The sequence below is a fragment of the Crocodylus siamensis genome, chromosome 11 (assembly GCF_052110815.1).
Source record: "Crocodylus siamensis isolate JL-2025a chromosome 11, ASM5211081v1, whole genome shotgun sequence".
Taxonomy (NCBI): domain Eukaryota; kingdom Metazoa; phylum Chordata; order Crocodylia; family Crocodylidae; genus Crocodylus; species Crocodylus siamensis.
This window is the reverse complement of record NC_143405.1, coordinates 45461815-45485009: the sequence shown is the minus strand read 5'-3', so window position 1 is coordinate 45485009 and position 23195 is coordinate 45461815. Positions and strand designations below refer to the sequence as shown.

Genomic DNA, 23195 nt, shown 5'->3' with positions numbered 1-23195 from the left:
CCTTGGGTAGTCACTTCATCTTTAGTTTCCCCATCTGTAAAATAAGGATGTTAATACTTTAGAGGGAGATTATGATACATATCATACAAATGAGATGAGTGGCAAAGGGATACTGATAAGTAAAATAATATTAGTGGGCACTTTATTACTTGCAGGGGATTTTCAAAAGCACTTAGGAATGAGTTAGGCTTCTGAATCCAACTGGGCATCTAAGAGACTTAAATCCTACTTCTTGTGGGCCATTTTGAAAATCAGAACAGAAATCACTTTGTAAAAAAATAGATGTGGTAGCTTGGTGTTTTAGTCAAATAACAATGGAAGTAATTACATCCTTTCATATAATTTCAGTTTGGGTGTTCTTCCTCTTTTTCTTCCTGTTATTAAGCATCCATGGTGGGTATTCCTGACATTCTGTCCTGAACTATGCTTTAGTATTTCTGTGATTTTTTTTTTCAACCCTTGGTGTCTTTAACTCCAGTGATTGCTGTTTTTTAATGGGGAGTGAAGTGATCCCTCTCTGGACCTGTATATGAAGCATTTGAAATATGGATGAAAGATGCTATATGAAAAACAAAGTGTTATTTTATTAACTCAAGGATATAGGGCAAGGGATGGAAAAATCAAAGAAATTGGCCATGTGCATGTTCACAGCTATATTGAAATAAGAAATTCTAGGTAAAATATGTGCTTCCAAGATAAGTCAGGCCAACACTGCAGCATAATATACATATGCACACTAGGATTTCTGTTACTCTGATACCTATTGATAGTAGCTGTTGCATCAGTTATGTGAAAGACCTCAGAGGGAGCTGTAAATTATAATTTTCCATCATGTCTGGCTAACCTTGAATCCCTTGTTTTCTTTCATTGCACTTTGACTCCTACTTCAATAGTCAAAGCAGGCCAGAACATTCTTTTTCATGTACGGGTCCTAGATATTTCTGGTTCTTTCTGAAAAGAATTGTACAATACTGTTCTCTCTCTCTCTCTCTTCCCCCTCCCCCCGTCTTTTTGTAATTAGTGAACTTATTAGCTTTCTCTTGTTACTCAGAACACTTGTGTGTATTTAAACTTTTGTTTTTCATTGCTTTAATATCTATGGAAATAAACAAGCCTGCATTCTGTTCTTCTCCTGCCTATGCCTAATCTTCATTAAAATATCTTCATTAAGCTGTTTGGGTTTTTTTTTTTGTTTTCAGCATGGGGAGGAATGAAATGGCAGATAGGAGACATGCTCAAAAAATAACTGACTTAAGGGTAGGGAATAGGAAATATTTCAGAGGAATGATAACTCTGAGCATGATGGGATTAGTGAAAACGTGACAAAAATGCTGAATAAACCACCATCTAATTGCTAATGTGAGGCTGCATAAATAGCAAACAGTAACTTGCAGTATCTGAAGCAAATAGATTCCATGTGTCAGAGTGAATCTTCCATCACATTTAAAAAGTTTCTGTAAATCATGGGCTGCTTTCCTAGGAACATAAACAAATATATGTGCCAAATTTGTTTATGACCTGAGCATGTCATGCATCTTTAAGGATAAATAGGCTGGAAAAAACCCAATAATATTTGACATATTAATGGTAAGTATTTTCAGGTATGAATTGCTGGAATCAACTGAAAAGTGATGAAAAGAATAGAAAACACTAGTGACAATATTCACTATTCTGCTTGGTCTGAATCTCTTCCAGGAGCCTTTTTGTTGGATTTGTGTTTTCATTTCTTCATTTTCATCATCTTTGAAGAGAATTTCAGGGTATAGTGGATTTAACCCACAGCAGAAATGCAGAAATTCATAATTTTTTGAAGAGCAGTGTACAGCAGCAGGTTATCAAAAGATATAGCATAAAATAAAACATTTTATTAACTAGAGACTTTGTTAAATATATTTTTTACCAGCAAGGGTAACTTAAAAGGAATTTATAGTGTTTCCAAATACACCATTTTTAGTGTGTTTCCCTTGCATATGTATAGACGATCCATCTTGTGATACCACATCTCTCTCTTTGTCTCCTCTTCCTGATGCTTGCTTAGTCCTTGATTCTGCAGCACTTTAATTGCATCTGTTTTGGGGGACATCAGAACACTATTTGTTTTTAAATGGTCATAGGCCACCAGATTACCTGATCTTGCCCCTGTCTTCTTTCTACCTTTTTTCAGACCTCTTGAAGCCACCTTGTAAAATTTGGCAAGCCAGATGGAGCAGTCTGCTAGCAGCTTTTTTTTTTTAATTCCTGCTGTGGAGGACCCGTTCCTCAGTTTGCCTCTTCCTTAGATTCCCAGTTTAATCATGGATTTAGACCATGGTTTAGTTCTAGAATTTCTGTAACTCTCAGGACTACTAGAAGGATCAAACAATTCTAGGCATGGAAAAGGCCAGAGACTGTAAAACTAGATGCATTTAATCCCTCTGCACATGGAGGTAAAGGCATTATTGGCTCTAATACATGACCCACACAATTGTGCCTCCTGCTATATCACATGTATGGCAGGAGGTGCAACTGAGAGATCATGCATTAGATCTAATTGCGCCTTATTGCTGGTGTTTCATAGATTTCATATACATTAGGGCTGGAAGGGACCTCAGAAGATCATTGAGTTCAGCCCCCTGCCCCAGGGGCAGGAAGTCAGCAGGGATCATAGGATCCCAGCAAGATAAACATCCAGATGTCTCTTGAAGGAGTTCAGAGTAGGTGCTTGAACCACCCCCGGTGACAGTCTATTCCAAACCTTGGGGGCTCAGACAGTAAAGAAGTTCTTCTTTATGTCCAGCCTGAAACGGTCATGGAGGAGTTTGTAACCATTCAACCTTGTCATCCCTTGGGGTGCTCTGGTGAACAGACGTTCCCCCAGATCCTGGTAAGCACCCCTGATAAACATATAGGTGGCCACCAGATCACCCCTGAGCCTGCACTTTTCCAGGCTGAAGAGTCCCATGGCTCTCAGCCTCTCTTCATAAGGTCTGTTTTCCTGACCTCTGATCATGCTCATGGCTCTCCTCTGCACCCTGTCAAGCTTCTCCACATCCTTTTTGAATTGTGGAGCCCAAACCTGAATGCAGTACTCCAGCTGTGGCCTCACCAAGGCCGAGTACAACGGGAGAATGACGTGTTGAGGGAGGGGGAACATCCTGATCTCCTCCTGCATCAGCAAGAAGCAGGCATCCATGGCTGGGAGCCCCCTTTGCTGAGGTGCAGCCAGGACCCAGAGCCCTGTGAGGTGTGGGACTCTTGCTCCAGGCTATGGGTGAGATGCAGCCAGAACAAAGATCCCCATGTAGTCCTGGGGGTTTCACACACCACTGAGCTTTGGGAATAATAGCAGCCACAATCCCCATGGCTTGGGGGTTGCACTCCTGTGACTGACAGGACTCTCAGCTGCAGGGGAGACCCCCTAATAATAACATGTGTAAATTTAAAGCTCAGTAACAACCAGCTATAACATTAGTACATATATTCGAGGTCTAACATTATAGCTGATTGGAGCTTTTATTGTGTGATAGCTGCCTTGTGTGTGTAGCTGTTCTGGAGATAATTGCACAATTAACCATTTAATTGTACACCTGTAATGTGTAGAGGGGCCTCTGTTAAACTTTGGAATATATGCAGTATGAATTAGATGAAAACTTGCTCTTTCAGCAGGCAACACTGAACAAAGTTAAGAGAAATTAAGTATTATTAGGGGGAATGAAACTCAGAAAGATTAAGTGACAGTTGCACATAAACTAACTTCTAAATCTTAAACATATGCCTACAGCCAAAGACTGTCTTTTCTACCTACAGGCATTGTTCTAGATCTTAATATTTACTAATAACTTTGCAGTTTATTAGGTTAAATCTAAAAATAAATGCAGATCCCTGTTGGCCCCTTAGTGTGTGTGTGTGTGTACACACAGACAGAAGGTCTAGCACAGGGATGAGCACAAACAACATTCCCCTTTCAGAAACTTCAGCTCAGCCTAGTGTTTGATTCCTACATATCTGTTCTCATTCTAAAGCTGACTCAATTGGCCCAAGGCAGAGGGCAAGTTCTACTCTGCAGAGAGCAGCTCCCTTTACCGCAGTGAAGCATAACACATCTCTCTCCGTCTCCTCCTCACACACAGCTTGTCTTCTTGACCTAAATAATTTCTTGACTACTAAGAAACAGCTTAGGCAGACATGGTTATTTGGATAGATATAATATCTGTTATTAGACCAACTAAATAGTTGGAAAAAATTTTCTTTGCAAGGTTTCAGGCACAAATACCTTCTTTAGGCATAGGATTCTATTTATAGAAATAATAAAACTTAAAATCAATTCCTTAGATAATATAAACTAAGTAAGGTACATAAACCCACATGTCTGAGGGCATAGAACAAGGCTGTCTAACTGGCAGTTCATGGGATGCACCTGGGCCCTGAGGACTTAACCCAGGGCCCCAAGGGGTTAATCCATGCATGCCAGAGCATAGCATGTGAAGGCATTCTGCTTGCCATGCATGCCTGGGGCAGACAGTGGGGGAGCCATGAGGGGCCCAATTCTTGTTGTAGCAGTGCAGCCCCGACCCCTTCACCACTATTTGCCTCAAGATGCCTGCACCTGCCTCCAGCAACAAGCCAGGCCAGGGCTTCATGGACTCTGGTGTAGCTACTTGCAGCTACCCCACCGCCTGCTGAGAGCATCCCAGGCTCCAGAGCCTGGGCCAGCTGTTGCAGGTAGCCAGGAGGCTGCAAGTGGCTGCACCAGGGTCCATGTAGCCCCAGCCTGGCTCATTGCTGGTGGCAGGTACATGCTCACCTTCGGGCAGACAGTGGGGAAGAGGCTGGGGCTGCACTGGCACAACAAGGGTCAAGCCCCTTATTGTTCCTCTGCCATCAGTCCCTGGTATGCCAACATCTTACAAGTTGAGGTTGTGGATGTTTTTGGCACTCTGCCCAAAAAAGTCCTGACCCATGGGTTAGCCTGTGTCTCCTAAGCACCTAGTCCAGGGGCTGCTTCTTCCTTTGCTCTGCTACTGCTGCTCCCATAGTTTTTGTTTCTGTTCCCTTCCTCTCTCCTACTTTGTTTGCCTGCCCTTTCCCTTGGCGATAGGGTGGGGTGGCCTGTATCACTGAGGGACCCTGTGTCTGTGAGGGCTCAGGTGGACCCTGGGGCTCTGTGTGGCATGGGGCAGCAGGGCTGGGGACCTGCACAGCACAGTGCAGTGCAGATGGGGGAAGTGGGGAGCATGTGGTATGGCACCAGCATGCTGTAGTGGGAGGAGGGGGATGCCCTGAGGGTGTGTGTAATCCAAGTGGCTTGTGGGTGCTCAGAAGTTGGATGGCGCTGGCATAGACAACCACTAACTGATTGATCATAGACAGCTTCCAGCACTGACAGGTCTAGCCATAATTTGATTGTGATGGGTATACATTCCCTTGAATAACTTTCATTAGTCACTTTTGGATAAATTTCCATGTTCTAGGCAGTCCACTGGTCTGATCCAGTAGGGCAGTTCTTAAGTTTGTAGAATTATTTATTACATTTTAAAAAAAGTATCTACATCACAGACCAAGATCCAAACACTCTTAACCTGTCTTAAAAAATGTTTTGTCACAGACCCAAAGTGTGTGTGGGTTAGGCCCATCACTAGTTATGTTTAGTGAGTATGCTACTCTGTGGTCATAAGAAATTTCTCAGTGGCTTTGTATTTTTGCATGCTTTTAAGACTTGGCATCAAGATGAAGTGAATGTAATTAAATGTATGGAGGATACTGTAAAACACAACTATTGCTGTTAAAGGCTAGGTAAGTGCATGTTTTTTGTTTAGAATTGATATTCTGAATGGAGCTCTGATGGGAGCTGTAGTTTCATCAGGTTTTACTCCACTACTTTCAAAGGTTTCTATGGTAATTGCTATGGCAACAGTGATGCAAAAATGTTCCCACAGGAACCCAGCTCTGAATGATAATGAATGACTGAAAACATTTTGCTGCATCCTGATTAAAATATTAAACTATCCCTTCAGAAATAATGATATAAAAAGTTAAAATTACTTATGTTTATTAAGTAGCATCATAATTCCCTTGGTAAACAGCTAAATGTTCTTCTTAAAGCAATATTTGGTTATAGAGTCCATTTTGAGAGGCTTGCTTTTTACCTGTGAGAACTATGAGCTGATTTCAAAACGTTAGAGCCTAGAATGTTTTTCAGATTTCAGGAAAGAAGCATTCATGCAGTAAATATGTAGTAATAATTTTATCATTCAGAAATTTTAACTTACAAATAACAATATTATATAATACGGATATATAAAAAGCCAGTCTTTCTTTCCTCCCCTCAGTCACATGACATGGTTTAAATATGTACAGCGCTTTTCTAACCATAATTCATTATTAAAATTAGGCCCTTATACCCACGAAAAAGCCTCTATGTAGGCAGTTGCTTTATTTATATTAACGTCACTTCTATTTGCAACAAAGAGGTAAACACTTTACTGTTTATGCTATGGATGTGGGGTTTTTTAAAATTTGGAAGTATTTTAGAGTTTGGTAGGCCCTGCACAAATGAAATTCCCATGGGAGTCTATAGGGATTTTGCTTGCATGTAGACTACAAGACAAAATCCTAACAATAGTAAACAATTGGGCACTTACAGTGTTTTCAAATAATTTTAAAGGCATGTGATACATCCAGACTAAAAAGAGATGTTACAAAGGCCACACCATTTTTAAATGTGGTGAGGAAAAAAGTTTTTCTTAAGCCAAGTTCTGATATAATTTACATCTGTGCAACTTGTAATGGATGGGGTTGTAGGCAGTCTGGTTAGTGGTTAGGCTACTGGGGAAGGCAGGAGCTAGGGGTGTAGTCTAAAACATAGGCTGAATCAGGGTTTAGGAGTTGAGTTATTAGATCCAAGGGAGAAACCCTGGGGCAGAGTCTATAAAACAGGTCAGATCAAGGTTCAGGAGGCTGAGACCAACTTACCGGAGAGAAATCCAGGGACAGAGTCCAAAACACAGGCAAGGTCAGGGTCTGAGAATTAGTTGACAAATTGACAAGTTGCTGGCTCCCAGGGAAAATCCATAAGCAACAGGAGGAGGGTGGAGGATGGCAGAAAAGCTTACCAAAACAGATCTTAATCAAAGTTGTCATAGTTTCATAGTTCCTAGGGTCGGAAGGGACCTGAGCGGATCATCGAGTCCAACCCCCTGCCATGGCAGGAAAGAGTACTGGGGTCAAACGACCCCAGCAAGGTGTACATCTAGCCTCCTCTTAAAGATCCCCAGGGTAGGAGCCAGCACCACTTCTCTTGGAAGTTGGTTCCAGATCCTAGCCACCCTGACCATGAAGTAGCGCCTCCTGATATCTAGCCTAAATCTACCCTCTGCCAGCTTGTGACCATTATTCCTGGTCACTCCTGGTAGTGCTTGGGAGAACAGGGACTTCCCCAGTGCCTGCTGGTCCCCTGTCACTAGTTTGTAACAGGCCACTAGATCCCCCCTTAGCCTTCTCTTGTGGAGGCTGAACAGGTTCAGGTCCCATAGCCTCTCCTTGTAGGTCCTGCCCTGCTCCCCCCTGATCATGCGAGTGGCCCTCCTCTGGACCCTCTCTGTGTTGTCCACATCCCTCTTGAAGTGTGATGCCCAGAACTGGACGCAGTACTCCAGCTGCGGCCTGACCAGTGCCGCATAGAGGGGGAGTATCACCTCCTTGGGCCTGCTTGAGATGCATCTGTGGATGCATGACAAGGTACGGTTGGCCTTCCTGACTGCATCCCCACGCTGCCGGCCCATGTTCATCTTGGAGTCAATGATGACTCCAAGATCCTTTTCTGCCTCTGTACTGACAAGAAGGGAATTCCCCAACCTGTTGGTATGGTGCTGGTTGTTCCTCCCCAGGTGCATCCCAGGCAGATGTGGCCCACTAGGCAATTAGCCCAGGCTGGGCTATCTGTTAAGGCCCCTGACACAGTTTCACCGACATGACTGCACAGGTGTAAGTGAGAAATGAATTCAGCTCAATATGTAATTTTCATTTGACTTCTTGGAACATGCAGTGCCTGGTATAATGAAAACTTTTGAAGTCAACTGTCTTGGTAAGTGTTATAATTTGACATTGTTGAATTAAAGCCATTTAAATTTTAGATGTTGTTTTAAACTTTGATTAATCTTTCAAGTTTTGACAAATCAGAAACTTACAGTTCTTTTAGGAGCATGTGATAAAATTGGAAGGCTTCAGAATTGACTTTGAAACAAAACTGATCACATACTGATGTTTATCAAAGAAAGTGGTGGTATTTTAAGCATAGGACTGACTGGAGGGTCCTCCTGGGGCAGCAAATCAAGCCCCTTGCATTCTCAGGCAGATATGTACCTAAAGAATCCCTAAAATCACTTTAAACCTTCACGCACATTTATAAGACACAATACTGAAACACAAAAAATGCCCTGTATTTGGAGACTTGCCTAATTTATGGGGGCTGCCTGATTTCATGGTCAGAATGTGGTCCTGGGCAGCCATTTCACGGGTGGAGCATGGCAGCCCCCCAGCACTTCTGATTGGCCGAGGGGATGCAGTGGCCCTGCCCTTTGCTGCTGACTGGTTGTCAGGGCTGCCTATCATGTGGCCCTGCCCATCACCACTGATTGACTGCAAGGGGTGTCCATCATGTAGCCCCATCCCTCACTGCCAATTGGACACAGTAGTCCAGGTGAGATTTCATTAGTGCTCAATAAAGTGGAAGAATCACTTCCTTTCATTTGCAGGTGACACTTTTGTTAATACAACTTGTTTCAAAAAAGGCCAACAGTGTAATAAGAGCACACTTTTGGCTCATATTCAGCTTATGGTCTACTGTAACCCTCAAGTCCTTTTCTGCAGTACTGCAGTGTAATCCAGTCTGTATTTGTGCATGCAGTTATTCTGTCCCCACTGCAAGACTTTGGACTTGTCCTTGCTGAATCTAATTTTATTGATTGCAGATCATTTTTTGCCAGTTTAACCAGGTCATTCTGGATCCTAGCCCTACCATCCATAGTATCTATAACCCATCCAACTTGATGCCATCTGCAGATTTGCTAAGCGTGTACTTAATCCCATCATTCAAATAATTAATGAAGGTATTAAACAGTACTGGACTCAGGAGACACCTCTGGGGAACCCCACTTGATACCTTCTCCCAACTACATATTGAGCCATTGATGACTACTTGTTAAGCACAATGATACAACCAGTTTTGTATCCATGTTTTATTACTTTTGTCTAATCTGTATTTAACTTAGCTTGTTAATGAGATTGTCATGAGAGATGTCAAAAAAGTCAAGGTATATTAGATCCACTGCTCTTCCTCAATTCACAGAGCCTGCCGCCATATTAAAGAAAGACATCAGGTTGGTCAGTCATGATTTGGTCTTGGTGAATCCATGCTGGATGTTCCTGATCACCTAGAGGAGACCAAGGTGCTTCATAATAGATTTCTTGACGACCTGCTCCATTATCTTTCCAGGTATTGAGGTCATACTGGTCCTTAATTCCCTGGATCCTTCTTCCCCTTAGAAACTTGATTGCTATCATTTTGTGATCACTGTCACCCAAGGTACCTTCTGCCATCACAGTTACTAAACATCACAGTCAAAGGCCATTGGCAAGGTTGCATGTATTTGGAAAATTAATCTTTTTTTTTCCAGAGCTGATAGATCTATAACTTTTCCAGGATTGTATAAAGTCTGTCTGTATTTATGAATTAGGAGGTAGGTCATGTTCTAGTCCAGTGATTCTTAACCTTTTTAGACTCAAGGCACACCTCATTAAATTCGGCAACCTCTCAAAAATGCCTGCTTTTAGCTTTCCCTTATTTTTTTGACTATGGAAAAATAATAGACTTCTGTTGCAAAGAACTTGGAAAGCCCACAAAGGTCAGAGTGTGTTTGTCACTATGGATTCCTAGGTTCGCACACCTAACAGTGTTAATATTGTATGGTACGCAATGGCACCCTGGTTAAGCATGTCTCCTATGAGCACATATAAAGTATGTCTTCAGGAAAGAGCAGCCTTTTTCAGGAAAAATACTTTGAAAGCAACAATCAGCTTTCAGGTGATTCAAATTTACAGAAAACTTTTCTTCCTTCACTGTGTGACTTTCTGCATTTCCAAAAGAACTAGCAAGAAAAATGTCATGGTATCCTTTAAAAAGATTAACAGGAGGTCTTTTATGTTACCATACCTGTAAAATTCTCTACTTGGGTGATGGAAAATGATGGAGCAGGCAAATAGCAATGGAAAATGGAAATGATACTAGATTAGCTACCTCAAACAAAAATATTTTTGTAAACTTTTGTTCTTTTGAGTCAGCATTTCTGATATAAATAAATGGAAATTAGTATTTACCTCTGAAGTGAGGGCCAGACGATATGGTTTCCAATAACAAAACATCTCTGAAGACTTTTTGTTTTCTTTATTTTGGGAGTGTTATGATAGAGTTGCAGTTTTCACTTCAAGGAAAAGAAATTTCTATGCATATGACCAATGATAAAATTTATTTTGTTGGACTGTAGGATCTTTCCTACCAGTAGGTTTTCCCTAAGGATTTATATCTGTTTTGAAAACAAAATGGAATAAACTCTGTTTCCTTGAACTTGAATATTGTTGTGGCTTTTTTGATTTGTTTTCTTTGGTATTCTTATGACAGGGGCCATGTAACCACGGCAGTTTGATCCTGATGCTGCCCAGTATGCTCTGCAGCCCCCTCAGTCTGCATGGAGAACAGGTGGCATTAGTGCACAGGGTAGTTCTGATTGGTTGACTCAGATTTCTTAGTGTGCCCGTCTCCACTCAGTGACCCAATCCCGTGCTGCCTTTGCCCAGGAAAATGGTCTTATTTGCCTCTTGTGAAGACCCCAGAGGACTCCTCGATGATCTTCTGGGTGACCCACAAACTCGCCTGCCACGACTTTGGATGGTTCTTCAGTGGAGGGGGTCTCCTTGGAGGATGCCTCCAGAATTATCACATGTCCTGGCAAATGCCTGCGGGCCTTCCAGATCTTTTGCGATTGGCCCCTCTGATGTCTTCCCTGGTTTCCATGTCCTACTCCACAGACCGATGCCTTCAACTTCAGCCAAAGCTGGTGGGCCTGATAACACTCTGTCTTTAGTACTATCCCTCTCAACATCCTGTGTGTTCCACAGCAAATGTTGTTGGTTGCCACTGCGTTCTCACGTGGTCTACTGTCTCTGAGTGGTGTCTCTAATCCTCTGAGCCTGGTATAGTGTGCCAGGCTACCCTGCTCTAGGTAGGGACTGAAAATAAATCTAACTGAGAAAGGAAGGCATGAGCTGGACGCTCACCCATGGTGAAGCCCCACACCGCAGGGCCCTCATGTAATAAAAGGATTCACGACAAAAGGGAACGTGATGAGGGAGAAACAAAAAGGAAATGCGAAGTAAAAAGGGGCAACCATGGGGGGAAACCCGTGCCCCCTTCACCCCTAGGTTGTGCGTCTCTTCAGCTGGGGCCCCTGTTTTTGTCCTAAACTGGGGTCTCTCTGATCCCCTCCAGGATCTGTCTCTACCCTAAAGCTGCAGCACCTGCCGCCTCCCTGCTGGCTTGCCTGACCCCCACCGGTCTTCCCCGGCACGGGGATTCCCACAATCCCTATGGCCAACGCCGCTGCTGGCTCCGCTACCGGCCCTTTTTATCCTCACTGGTCTTCCCTGGCACGGAGATCCTCAGAAGCTCCCACTGCTGCTGGCTTCCCCACCAGCTCAATTGATCTTCGCCAGTCTTCCCCGGCATGACGATCCTCTGCGGCTCCCGATGCTGCTGCTGCAGGTGTTGGACTTGCCGGCTGAGCGTGCTCCACTCCGTGGTTTCCTGCTGCTCCTCCTCCACTCGGCGTGCCACCGCCTGGGCTCATGGGACCATTTTTTATCTTCGCCAGGTGACGTCTCTTTGTGGTGTCACCCGGCTCCGTCTGGAGAAAAGCGCAGCTGATAAACCGCATGGGTGGTTAATCCTAGCTGTTCCTGGATTATTGTTCTCCTGGAACTGCCCTTTTTTGCCCTGAGAGAAAAATCTTGATCATCTCTATGCGCATGGTTTCTCCTGGGAGAGCAGCAATTCTTCCAAGAGAAACTGAATGGCTGTACATGGCCTGTATAACTCTAAAATATATTGTGCTTGGTTTTATCATATAGGTCATACAATCCATTTTAAAAAATATATAGTTTAGAAAATTTCACTTGGAATATATTTTGCCTCAGAAGCTATTTTTTTAATGAATACCAACCAACATTACTGATTTATTACTTCTTGTAATGCAACAGATTTGCCAGATTCAATTCTGTTTGAATTTGTTTGATTAAAATTGCTCTTGTTATAGCTCAGTCTTCACCAGATAAATCCCATTTGAAAAGTTGCTTAATTCATGAAGACAAAAATAAACAAATAAGTTAAAAATATATATTTGCACATACAAAGCATATATTATTGCATACTTTGATGGGTTGCCAGCAATTGACATTCCAAGGGATAGTTTTTAACATCAGTGTTTTGAACAGTCCTTATTTTTTATCTTACTAAAATATTTGCAGCTGTAGAAACAACCTTTATTTTTGCCAGAGATTAGCTGTTTGAAAAGAATTTTTACTTTACAAAGGAGCTGGTTGCTAAATTGGTAGAGCTTTTCCTTTTAGTATTTGCATGGGTGTTAACAAGGATTACTTTCATTTTCAAATAGATGCAACAACTAAGTCTTTATTAAACCCTAAGCATTTAATAAAGATGCTGTAGCTTTTTATTGCTGTCTCATCCCCCTTCTACCAGCATGATATAGGTAGGACTGTGGAGCCCAGAAAGTGGTGCAGGAGAAAACACTGAACAGTAATTGTACTGAAGTTTTTGTTCAATTGACTTCTATTCTAAAAAAGTACCTTCTTATCCAGGAGATAAATTCACAGTAAAATCTGCATATTTTCATAACAAAAATACCATTTTCAGACTTCAAATTCCTGTTTACACTAAAGAGACAATACTTATAGCTGAGATGGATGGATTCTGTTCTGCGTTTTGCACCATTAACAGATGGTGCAAATTTTGGAAGGTCTGGCAAAATTCATCCGGTTCTAAGTCTTATTCCACTGACAATAATGGGGATGTACTGTTTAAGTGAGAACATAATTTAATCTGTGGAATTTTATTGCTCATGGTGACATGTGAGAATGGAAAAACCCAGTTTGGCTTGCAGATCTGAGGCTGAAGTGGGAGGAAAAAGCCTGATAAACTTGTAAATGTAGCAAATTAAATGAGGAATTTGTGATGCACAATAAATATGGAATCCCACTACGCAATTTAAAAAAAAAAGCCATTTAAGGGAAATAATTCCTGATGTTTGTTGCATGGCAAGACCTTATGCTGATGCTAATTTATTTTGAATGACTACTACTGCTATACTGCAAACAGCAGATGGGAGGAGTACATACATATTGTAAGCAAAATAACATTAACTAAGCTTGAGTTGAGATGCTTTTTTATTTTTAATCTAATACCCCATAGTAAAAACACAATAGTTTTAAGTTGATTTTATATAAATAGTAAGCCACATAATGACAGTTAACCTGTATTCTAAACATGGAACAGAAAACAGTGAAGTAATATCTAGATCAGTTCTATGGAAGTAAAAGCAGCCTTTGTGGGATATAGTGAAGGAAACTTAGTACTATAAGGTGGTAACTGTAGGATTGGTGTGTAATTACTTCAACCTGATTTACAAGAAGTTTGTAGAAATTGAAAGAAAAATCACTGAGAGGTGTCTTGTGCTCTTAGTATGTACCAAACCATAAAATATCAGTACTTATTTCAGTATTAGATGGACATAAATTGTCTTGACATGGTTCATTACACTTTTAATTAAGAGCTCTTTTTCTTGCAGATGTTTTCTTTTACTCAGCTATTCCATTAGAGTTTGCTGATAACAGCACAATAGTGGGGGAAAAAGGAACCGGGGTGCTGGTGACGTTTTGTTGCATGATTAGCCCCTTGAAAATACTCTACAGCCAGGCCCTGACAGGAGTTCATGGCTGCAGAGCACTTTAAAAGTGTCTGCTCACACAAAAAATTAACCCTCATATAAGGAGTGTTCAGATGATGCTCCAAAGCAGAGCATCTTCATTAACTTCTGTCAGTCCCTGTGTGGGAGCAGAACTGTCTGCAGGAAGGAGAGAGGGGGAAGTTAGGAGGAGGGAGCTGCGGGCCAGGGTTTGCCAAGCCTTCCCTGAAGGGGGCGGGGAGTAAATTGGATTCCCCCTGTCTCAGGGGACTCTCCAATCTACCCACCCCCACTCCAGTGCAGGCTAGGCAATTCCCAGGCTGCAGCTGTCTCCCCCCTCTCTTCCCCTCCCATCCTACAGACAGCACCAGAGCTGGGAGGGTGGGCAGGGCTAGGGGAGAGAGCCTGCATACAGACCATCTCTCTCTTCTGGATTGGCTCTGATGTGTAGCTTGATTTTTTTTTTTTTCCCATCCCCCCAACTGAAACAATGAATGTCTGTTGGGTCAGGGGGCCAGGGGATCACTGTAGCTCATAGTGCTTTCTGTGAAGTACTATGAGTTACAGTGGGGATCTGCATGTCTGTCAGCACCCCAGATTTCCATTGTGAATTAGTACAGATGGCTTATTCTGACTCCAAAAATAATCTGCCTGATTAGTAAAGAGCAAATAGTATGACTGGCAAAATTTGACAACATGTAGATTTAGCATCAAGTCTTTTTATAGGCATTTTTCTGGCTGTTGCTCATATGTAGGGGATGTTTTCAACTTATAGGTTAACAACAACTTGACAGTGATAAATGATTAGTTAACAAAATTAGTTGATGATATGTCAATTTTATATCAGCAGTTGCAGAGTTCCTAGCTCTTGTTACAGAGGTGATTGTAGGGCAGAAATAAGTGACTTATTCTTAAGTTTTCATTTCCCTTGTTATTCTTGTCTGTAATATATAAATCAAAATATGCTTGTGGAAGATGAAATGTCTTTTGTTTTCCAGACGTTGAAATTAAAATAGCACTAATGGAGTATGCTTCAAGACAAGGCAAGAAAAAACTCCTGAGAGATGCCATTAAAATGTAGGGAGGAACATGTGAAAACATAGGATAAGTGTGGGACTTTGAAAAGCATCCATTTGAATTAGGAGTGCTAGTCTCATTGAAAGTCTATGGTGCTTTTCAAAACTCCACCTAAATTCCTATTACAGGATCATCTGTATGCACCACTTCAGAGGGACTTTCATGAAACTGTCAGGAGAAATTGTTAACTTTAAGTAATCATTGTGGTTCTTCACATGGTTCTTCCTTTCCCCTTATATAATGTAATATGGTAGTTGAGATCCAGCTGGACTCTTGTATTAAATATTAGGGCTGTGCGAAGCTTCAGGTGGTGATTTAATTCAGAGGAAATTCGTCAGCTGAATCTCTGAATCCAAATTGAATCAGAGGACCAATTTAAAGCTCCGAATCGATTCAAAGCTCTCCGAATCTCCGAGAGCTTTGATGATTCAGGCAGTCCGTGGTGGCTGCAGCAGGGAACAACTCCAAGCTGGTAAGTAAGGGGTGGGGCTTAGGGGGGGACCCCTGCCAGCCCCCATCCCTTGCCTGCTCCCCCAGCCCCCAGCCCCCCCTATGGCTGTCCTTGCCCCAGTTCCCGGCATTCTAGAAAAAAGTCCCACTCAGCAGATGCAGTGGGGGGAAGCAGGGATCACCCCCCACCCAGCAGCACGCCCTGAGTCAGGGCTGTTTTTTCCCCCCCACCAGTGCTGGGAGATGGGGCGGGCGAGGCAGCCATTGCCAGGGTGGCGGGGGTGGGCCTGGCTGATTTTGAAGATTCAGCAGCAGCAAAATCTCAAAATCAGATTCAGCTGAATTGATTCTGGACAGTGATTCAAATCACCGAATCAAATCACTGTCCCCCAAATTGGCCGAATCTGAAACGAATACTAGCCACTTCGCATAGGCCTATTAAATATTTCACCCCTTATTGATTTAAAAACAAAGGATATGATAGATGGGCCTTTGCAGCTGTGGTGTATGTAGTTTTGTGAATTATAAAGATTATGTATTTCAAGCTCTGGTTCTTTCTCTGCTTGGCAGGGTCCACACCTCTGAAGTTAAATGCTGAAACTGAAGCTATGAGTGAAAAAACTGAACTGGCATTATTGGTCATTATATATGGATTATAGTATCATCCAGAGGCCTGTACTGATATTTATAAATATGCTTCTTTTTTAAATATGCATAGTAATAATCAGTCCCTATTCCAAACAGTTTACAGTCCAAAAAGATAAGGTGACTGAAAGGGTGGAGGTATTATCCTCACTTTACAGAGAAGGAGGGAAGGCACAGAGTAAGATTAAATTACACAGATGCTTTGTGGTAGAGCCAGGAATGTCTTCTAAATTCCAACCTACTGCCTTTATTACAAGAACAAATGTCTCCTTTTTGAAGGATGAATGACAGCTTTAGCAGGAAACCTTCTGTTCTCTTAGGTTTGAGATTACTTTGTTTCCATATTGCTTGTTTTTCTCCTCCTATATAGGGAGAAATTTCATTTAATTTAAAGGACATTCCTTATTAGGAATCTGGAAAAAAGTAATTCCTTTTTGGTCTAACAAAGCTTGGATATATTAACTGTGAGGGCATGCTGCATGGTGAATTTATTTTATTATGCTTTCCTTGAGGAATAAAATTAATTGGAGTTGAGGGAGGGAGAATATCTATCATGGTGGAGGAGGAAGAAATGTGGATACTTACAGCAACAGAACATAACAAAAAACTTTCAAAAAAATCTCCCCAAGAGGCAAACCAGAAGTAAGTTAACTGCTTTCTTAGATAGGAATATCTCAATTTATTTGTAAATAAAGGCTTTTTATACCATTTTAGATTGATATAGATTTAGATTTAGTTCTTAAAACCTTTCTCTTATAAAATATTAAGAACTGAATAGTAACTGTGAAAACATCCTTTGTGTATGACTTAGTATTTGATGACTCTTCTTTTTTGCTGAAACACTTGTACATCAAAAGATAGTGCAACCAAACCAGTTGATTAGCAAATAAAGAAGTATTCAAATAGCATTAGAAAACGGTGTTAGGAATCCCAGATGCCTGCATCCAGCATGAGAAGTTGAAAAAGGTATCTTAAAATTGGGTTACACTCTACCACACAGCTAGTATGTTCTCACTGGTAGAGGAAGTGAAAGTGAGGTGCTATCATTGCCTTTGCTAGAACACATTGTGTAGGTTGTAAATGGTTACAAAGGTATAACTGGGGAGAGCTATTCTAGTTTCACGAGTGCATCAGAACCTGCCCATTACTAGGCTTGGTTATTAGACAAAGGACTGGAGAGGAGATCCTAATTGTACACAAATGTACTTTTTAAAATAATAAACGTTATGCATGGCTACCAATATTTTTAATGATGCGAGTTACTGTGTGGGTTATAGTCCTAAACCATTTGTTTATTTGTTATATTTCAACAAGTTATTCAACCCATTGCTTAGTTTCCTCTGCTACAAATTCTAAACAGTATTTGCTCACAGTTGAAAACTAAAAGCACAATGGAACTATAAAATGGTGTTTAAGACGCTCGTTTTTACAAATATAATCATAGATATATCATTGTAATATATTGAGGGAGATAAGTTTCAGAATACATTGAGCCTGTAAATATTACCTGGTTAAATATATTTTGGACTGGTGTTTCAATTGATTGCAAGTTTCTGTTGAGTAACATGTATTCACTTTTTGGTATTGTTTTGGATATGGTACAAAGACAAAATGCAGCTGGCATGCTTTTCAGGGTTGTGGACATTACTGGGTATGATGGGTGGTTGTCCCTAGAAATTGGTCCGACATGTTTCAACAATTCTGTAAAGTTGCCTCTTTCCTTTGACTCTCAATCCATATTAAAACAGTGTGTCCTAAGGTGAAAAGAGAAGTCTGTCAGGAATACAGCCAGTTGAAACAAAGCAGAAAGAAATCTAAGGTGTCTCTTTAGCACTTGAAATATGCACACATTTCTTTTTGGCTCATTTTTGTCCCAGTATTGATGTTGAATGTGACAGCAAAGAATGCAAACAGTAAATGCTTCTCCCTATCTCTTCTTGCAGGCCTAAACAGCAACAGCAGAACACGTTTTCTCTCTTTCCTCCTTCTAAAGGCTGGAATTTCAGAGGGGTAAGTTTGGGATTTTATTTTGTTTTGTTTATGTTCTTTCCAACTCTTACTTCCTTTTCACCCCACCTCATTGCACTTCACAATTACGATCAGAGAGACAGAATAGAGGAGGTTTAAAATCTTCAGGATGTTAAAAAGCCTCTCTACCTACAATTTGTATATGTGTAATATTAGGAATTCATATTGGAGCTCAGGGGATTGTGTTGTAATTAGAGTGGGGTAACATGATTGTTGTGTTTTTTCTCATGAAACCTGCCTCTGTTTGTTAGAATTGCCCAAAAACCATATTGTATAATGGATTATGAGCAAGGGAAGCCAGGTGGCCCTGGGTTCTCTTACTGTTCTGCCAATGATTGATCTGATCAGGTTTATGTAACTCTTTTTAGACATTCACTTTAAGATCATATTAAGATCACAGTGATGACTCGCAAGAAACTGCTCTTATATGCAAGACAAGATCTGGAAGAAAGATGTGCCTCTTGCATACTATATCTAAAACATTTAGGCCTCCATTCTACAAAGTGCTTAAGTCATGTGTTTCATTCTATTCCCGTTCAACAAAGCAGTTAAATGTGTGTGTCATAGAGCGGGGTCCTAGGGGTGGCCGTGATCTCCCCTAGCAACCCCTACTGTGCCAAGTTTACTTCAAGCACCCTCAAATCTTGCCCACCACATCTTGAACTTAAATATTAAAGGGAGGCTGCCTTTCGTCCTCTTGGTCACAGATTTCTCCTGCTGTCACTTGTTCTTTTAATGGGGTTCCCATGCACGCTGGCCTTATTGGCAATGCGTAGCTCCAACCGCCCCTGTACCACGCCCCAAGCCTTGCAGATGTATTGGACGTTGTTTGGTCTGTTTCACTCTCGGTGCCCTCTGGCACTTGGGCTCTCTGCAGCCCCTTGTCTCTCTTGGCACCTTCTGGCACTCGGGCTCTCTGCAGCCCCTTGTCTCTCACCCTGTGCCCCACAGGCGCTCTGGCTTGTCTCGCAACCGCGCCCCACAGGCGCTCAACAATTGCTGCCCCCTTTGCTCTGGGGCCTTCTCGCGCTGCCCACTTTGCTCTGGGGCCTTCTCGCGCTGCTCCCTTTGCTCTGAGGCCTTCTCGCTCAGGTGGCCAAAGCCGTGCCTGGCCCCCAACTCTCCTCCTCGGGGTCTCGAATTCCCGCAGATGGGCTCAGGTGGCTGTAGCTATGCCTGGCCCCTTTGCTCTAGGGCGGGGGTCTGCACACCCCAAAAATGCTGCACCCACTCTGGCGCCTTTGTCGCTGCCCCCCTGTCTGGGGCTGGGGTTCCCACACCGCTGTGGGTCCCCTATTGAGGCCTCCTCCAGCCCCTAATAGCCTCACCCAAACCACCGGTTGTAAACAGTAAATAGAAAGCTCAAGCCCCTAGGCTGCAACGTAAATTCAAGCCGCTTGGCTATAACATTAGTCCTGCCACAGCAGGAATGCTCTATCCTTCCCCCAGTCTCGAAGCTGTACCTGCAGTCTAGCCTCTCCTCTTTGTTCAGTCTGGCAGAGCTCCTTCCTCTATGGCTGCTGGCAGGGAACTGCTTGCCTGGCCTCACCCTGGGTTTAAATGGGAGCCAGGCCCTGCCCCTTCCGGTCAGCTGACTCCCACCAATTACCCTGGCAACCCACAGCTAGGCTCCTTACTTGCTGCTCCACGTGTAGCAGGCATCTCAGTGCCCTGCTATAATGTGCATGTGTTTTGCACACTTTGCTGTAAGTGTTTTAAATGGGATAGTATAGTTGATTGGTTGAAGTATGTATTCTCATACGGATTCCCCTATTCAATGTTTGTAATAGTAACTTAATAATTGAGATGAAAATAATTTGATAAATTTCCTCTTTTTAACTTTTGTCAGTTCTTACATGCATTTACTTTTAGACTGTAAATAGTGAAGCCAGTTTTAATTTTGTCTGTATCCAGTTTTTATTTTTATAAATTTGTTCTCGTATCTGAATTAAGGCATTGCAGTAGTGGGATTGCAAATGTTTCAGGGCAGGGGTGTGTTGTTTTACCAAACCCTTTCTCAACAAAACTAAAGTAGTACAACTGTTTCTATAACATTTTAACTGGTTTTAAAATTTAAAACCTAACTTGACTGGAGTGTTCCAAAGCTCTAAACAATCTAGGAAAGCACTCAAATCTGCCTAAAGAAGTGTGGGGCGGTTGGGTGGGTCTAGACTCTAGAGGAAGAAGGAGTAAAGCAGGAGCCAGGAAAGGGAACATGGGGAGGAGGGAAAGAAGAGAGAGGGGAATGTGAAGAGGAAGCAGGGATCTTTGGGGAAGGAATGGAGATAGGGTGGGAAAAGCAGTAAAGTGGCTGAGGGTGGAGAGCAGGGAGCAGTGCTATTTATAGCAGACTAAAGTAGACTGTTAGTAAAAAAGAGGTCTTTGAATTGCTTCATTTGTTTTAGAAACTAAAGGTATATGAACATTTTCCGGTACCTTATTTTTAGGGAGGTTTATAAGACTGGCAGAGATATTTAATGGTGGCAGGTTTTCGTAAAATGCAGCTACAGTAACAATTACCAGTATTAATTTCTTTAAAAGGTTTGGGTAGGTACCTCTAAATAAGCAAGGAAACACATGCATCAGTAATTTGCCTAACTTGTCTGGCAGCTGAAATGCTCAGGCAGCGGAATACTGGACAAAACAGAGCCAAATTTCTGTCAGCATTTGCAATTCTTTGTAACTAGTTTTACTTTGATGGATGGAAAAAGTATGTTATGAAAAGCTTGGTGAACTGACTTTGGGTCAGTAAGGTTTTGGTACAGATAGTGAATAAAAAGGAACTTTGATGTCTTTTCAAACAGGAGTAAAATCTTAGTGGGCAAAAGGAAAAGCTGAATTGATGCTGATGCCAGCAGTGAGTTTTTGGTGCTGTCACCCTTGGGCTGAATGGGCAAAACTGAGAAGCACTTAATCTGATTTGTTCTGTGCTGATGATTTGTTGAAAACTTTTAGGTTCTCTCTAGATCACATGTTATAATATCAGATTATTTCAACAGCCCCAAATCATAAAACAGAAGAAATGGCACAAGCATAAAATTAAAATATTGTGTTCATTCTCTGATCTTCATTTGGCAGTCAGCTCAGTAGTTTAAAACATCTATACCTAACACTATTAAAATGGGTCTGTTAAAGCATCAATCAGCATACACCAACATAGACCACAGAGTGCGATAAGGAAGGACCGGATGTTAAACATTAACCAAAGGAAAATCCTCTTTGCTTCTATCTTCTACTCATAGTTAAATGAATCTGGTTTTCAGGGGAAATTTTTTCCATGTCATTAGCAATTAGAGCCTTGTGGGTAGGGGCCAACAGAATTTCATATTTCTTTTTCTTAATGGGAATTTCCATATCTCTAACAGTCACAAAATATTACTAAACTTAGTGCTACATGTGTGCAGTCATGTATGTGTGTCTAAGCAAAACAAGACTTTACTTTTCAAGTCGATGACATTTCATTGTCCATAATGTGAGCACTTTTGGACACCACAGCAGGTCAGTTCCAGAATTTTAGGGAATATTCTAGGCATCAGTTGCAGATCCCTATCAATTTTTTGGATGTAAACTGGAAGAAACCTGATTTAGAGGAAACCAAGGCCCAGGAATTGCCCAGCACTTTGTGCTCACAGATGCTGCACACACACATCAGAGGTAGCAGTTTCACTTGTTCTTGGAGAGGCCAATTATGGAGCCAGGGCTTTAAAAGACAAAAGTAAGCTTTAGTGGATGGGGTCTAGGGTGGAGATTGAGATTAGTGGGGGAGGCAACATGGGAGAAGGACAACAAAGGCAGAATGATTGGGTCAGTGACAACGGGGGAAACAAAAACCGGCAGGTGGAAGAACAGTGGCAAGTGGTTAGATGCTGAACCAGGAACTCAGAGGACTGTGGGAGGAGGCAGAGACTTATGAAAGGAGGGCTGAGGGATCCAGAAGGGAGAGGAGGGCAGAAAAGAAGGAAGTGAGGATCTGGAGAGGAGGAGGAATAGGGAGGAAGCAGCAGTCCCATGGCAAGTGCTGGAGGGAAGTGGGGACCTGGAGTGGGGGGAATTCTGGGGGAAAGAAGGACCCTGAGTGAGGGACTGAGTAGCAGTGAATACAACTTGGGACACAGAGGCAAGTGGGCATGATTGTAGTGCTGACAAAAGTAGGTGGATGTGGGTGTAGGGACTTGAAAACTGGGGGGAGGGGGACAGAGCTGGGACTTCTTATAGCAAATCCTTGGTTTATCAGTTCAGCCTTTGCAAATATTGACTCTGGAAGGAAGAGATTGCTATGTCAGTGGATGGGGAGCAATTCCTGCCAAGGCTTGGTAATAGGATAAAGGATTGTTTTGGTATGAACTTCTGGTGTTGAGTGCAAAGGGATTTAGGAGGCAGGTTAATGAACAACTATGGCGTAAAGGGCTTTATAATCTGGGATATGGGGAAGTCTGCAATTCTCTATAATCTCCATTTCTGCAGCACCCAGTTCCCATTATCTCACCCTCTCCCCCCCGCCCCACAATCTAGCTACTCCCTAAATTGCCGCAGGCAGAGGAATTTCTTTGGCATTCTCTGTTGCTGCCTTAACATTGCAGGCAGCGCTTAACATACCACCATCTTGCACTGAATATACCGCTTGGCAGTGGCATAACTGGGGGTGGGAGGGTTGATGGGGCAAACAACCCTGGGTACCAGTGTGTGTGGGGGATGTGAAAAAAGTGGCCTCTGTCGGCAGCTGTGTGTTCATATTTGTGGTTGTTGTGGCAACCAAAAGTCACCACTTCTGCTTTGCCCTGAACATCTGGCCACATTCCTACACTGCTGCAGCTTGGCTTATATGAACAATGAAGTGGATGACCCTCTGTCATAAATATATAATACATATATGTAATAGATATGTAAGGTTATATCTATATGTAATAATTACAAACAAAGCATTTTGTTAAAATTAAGTGTGCAGAATTCATCATTCAAACATAAGAAATGCCAGGATTTGATTGG

General features: G+C 42.2%; 1 long non-coding RNA gene across 1 annotated transcript in view; it reads left to right on the top strand.

Moving 5' to 3' along the window:
* LOC149855791 (uncharacterized) overlaps window positions 1-23195 on the top strand; it is a 182344-nt gene that overhangs the window by 56336 nt on the left and 102813 nt on the right. The window contains exon 4 of the long non-coding RNA XR_016438418.1: window positions 18125-18191. This is a non-coding gene — a long non-coding RNA (uncharacterized LOC149855791). The remainder of the gene's footprint in view (window positions 1-18124; window positions 18192-23195) is intronic.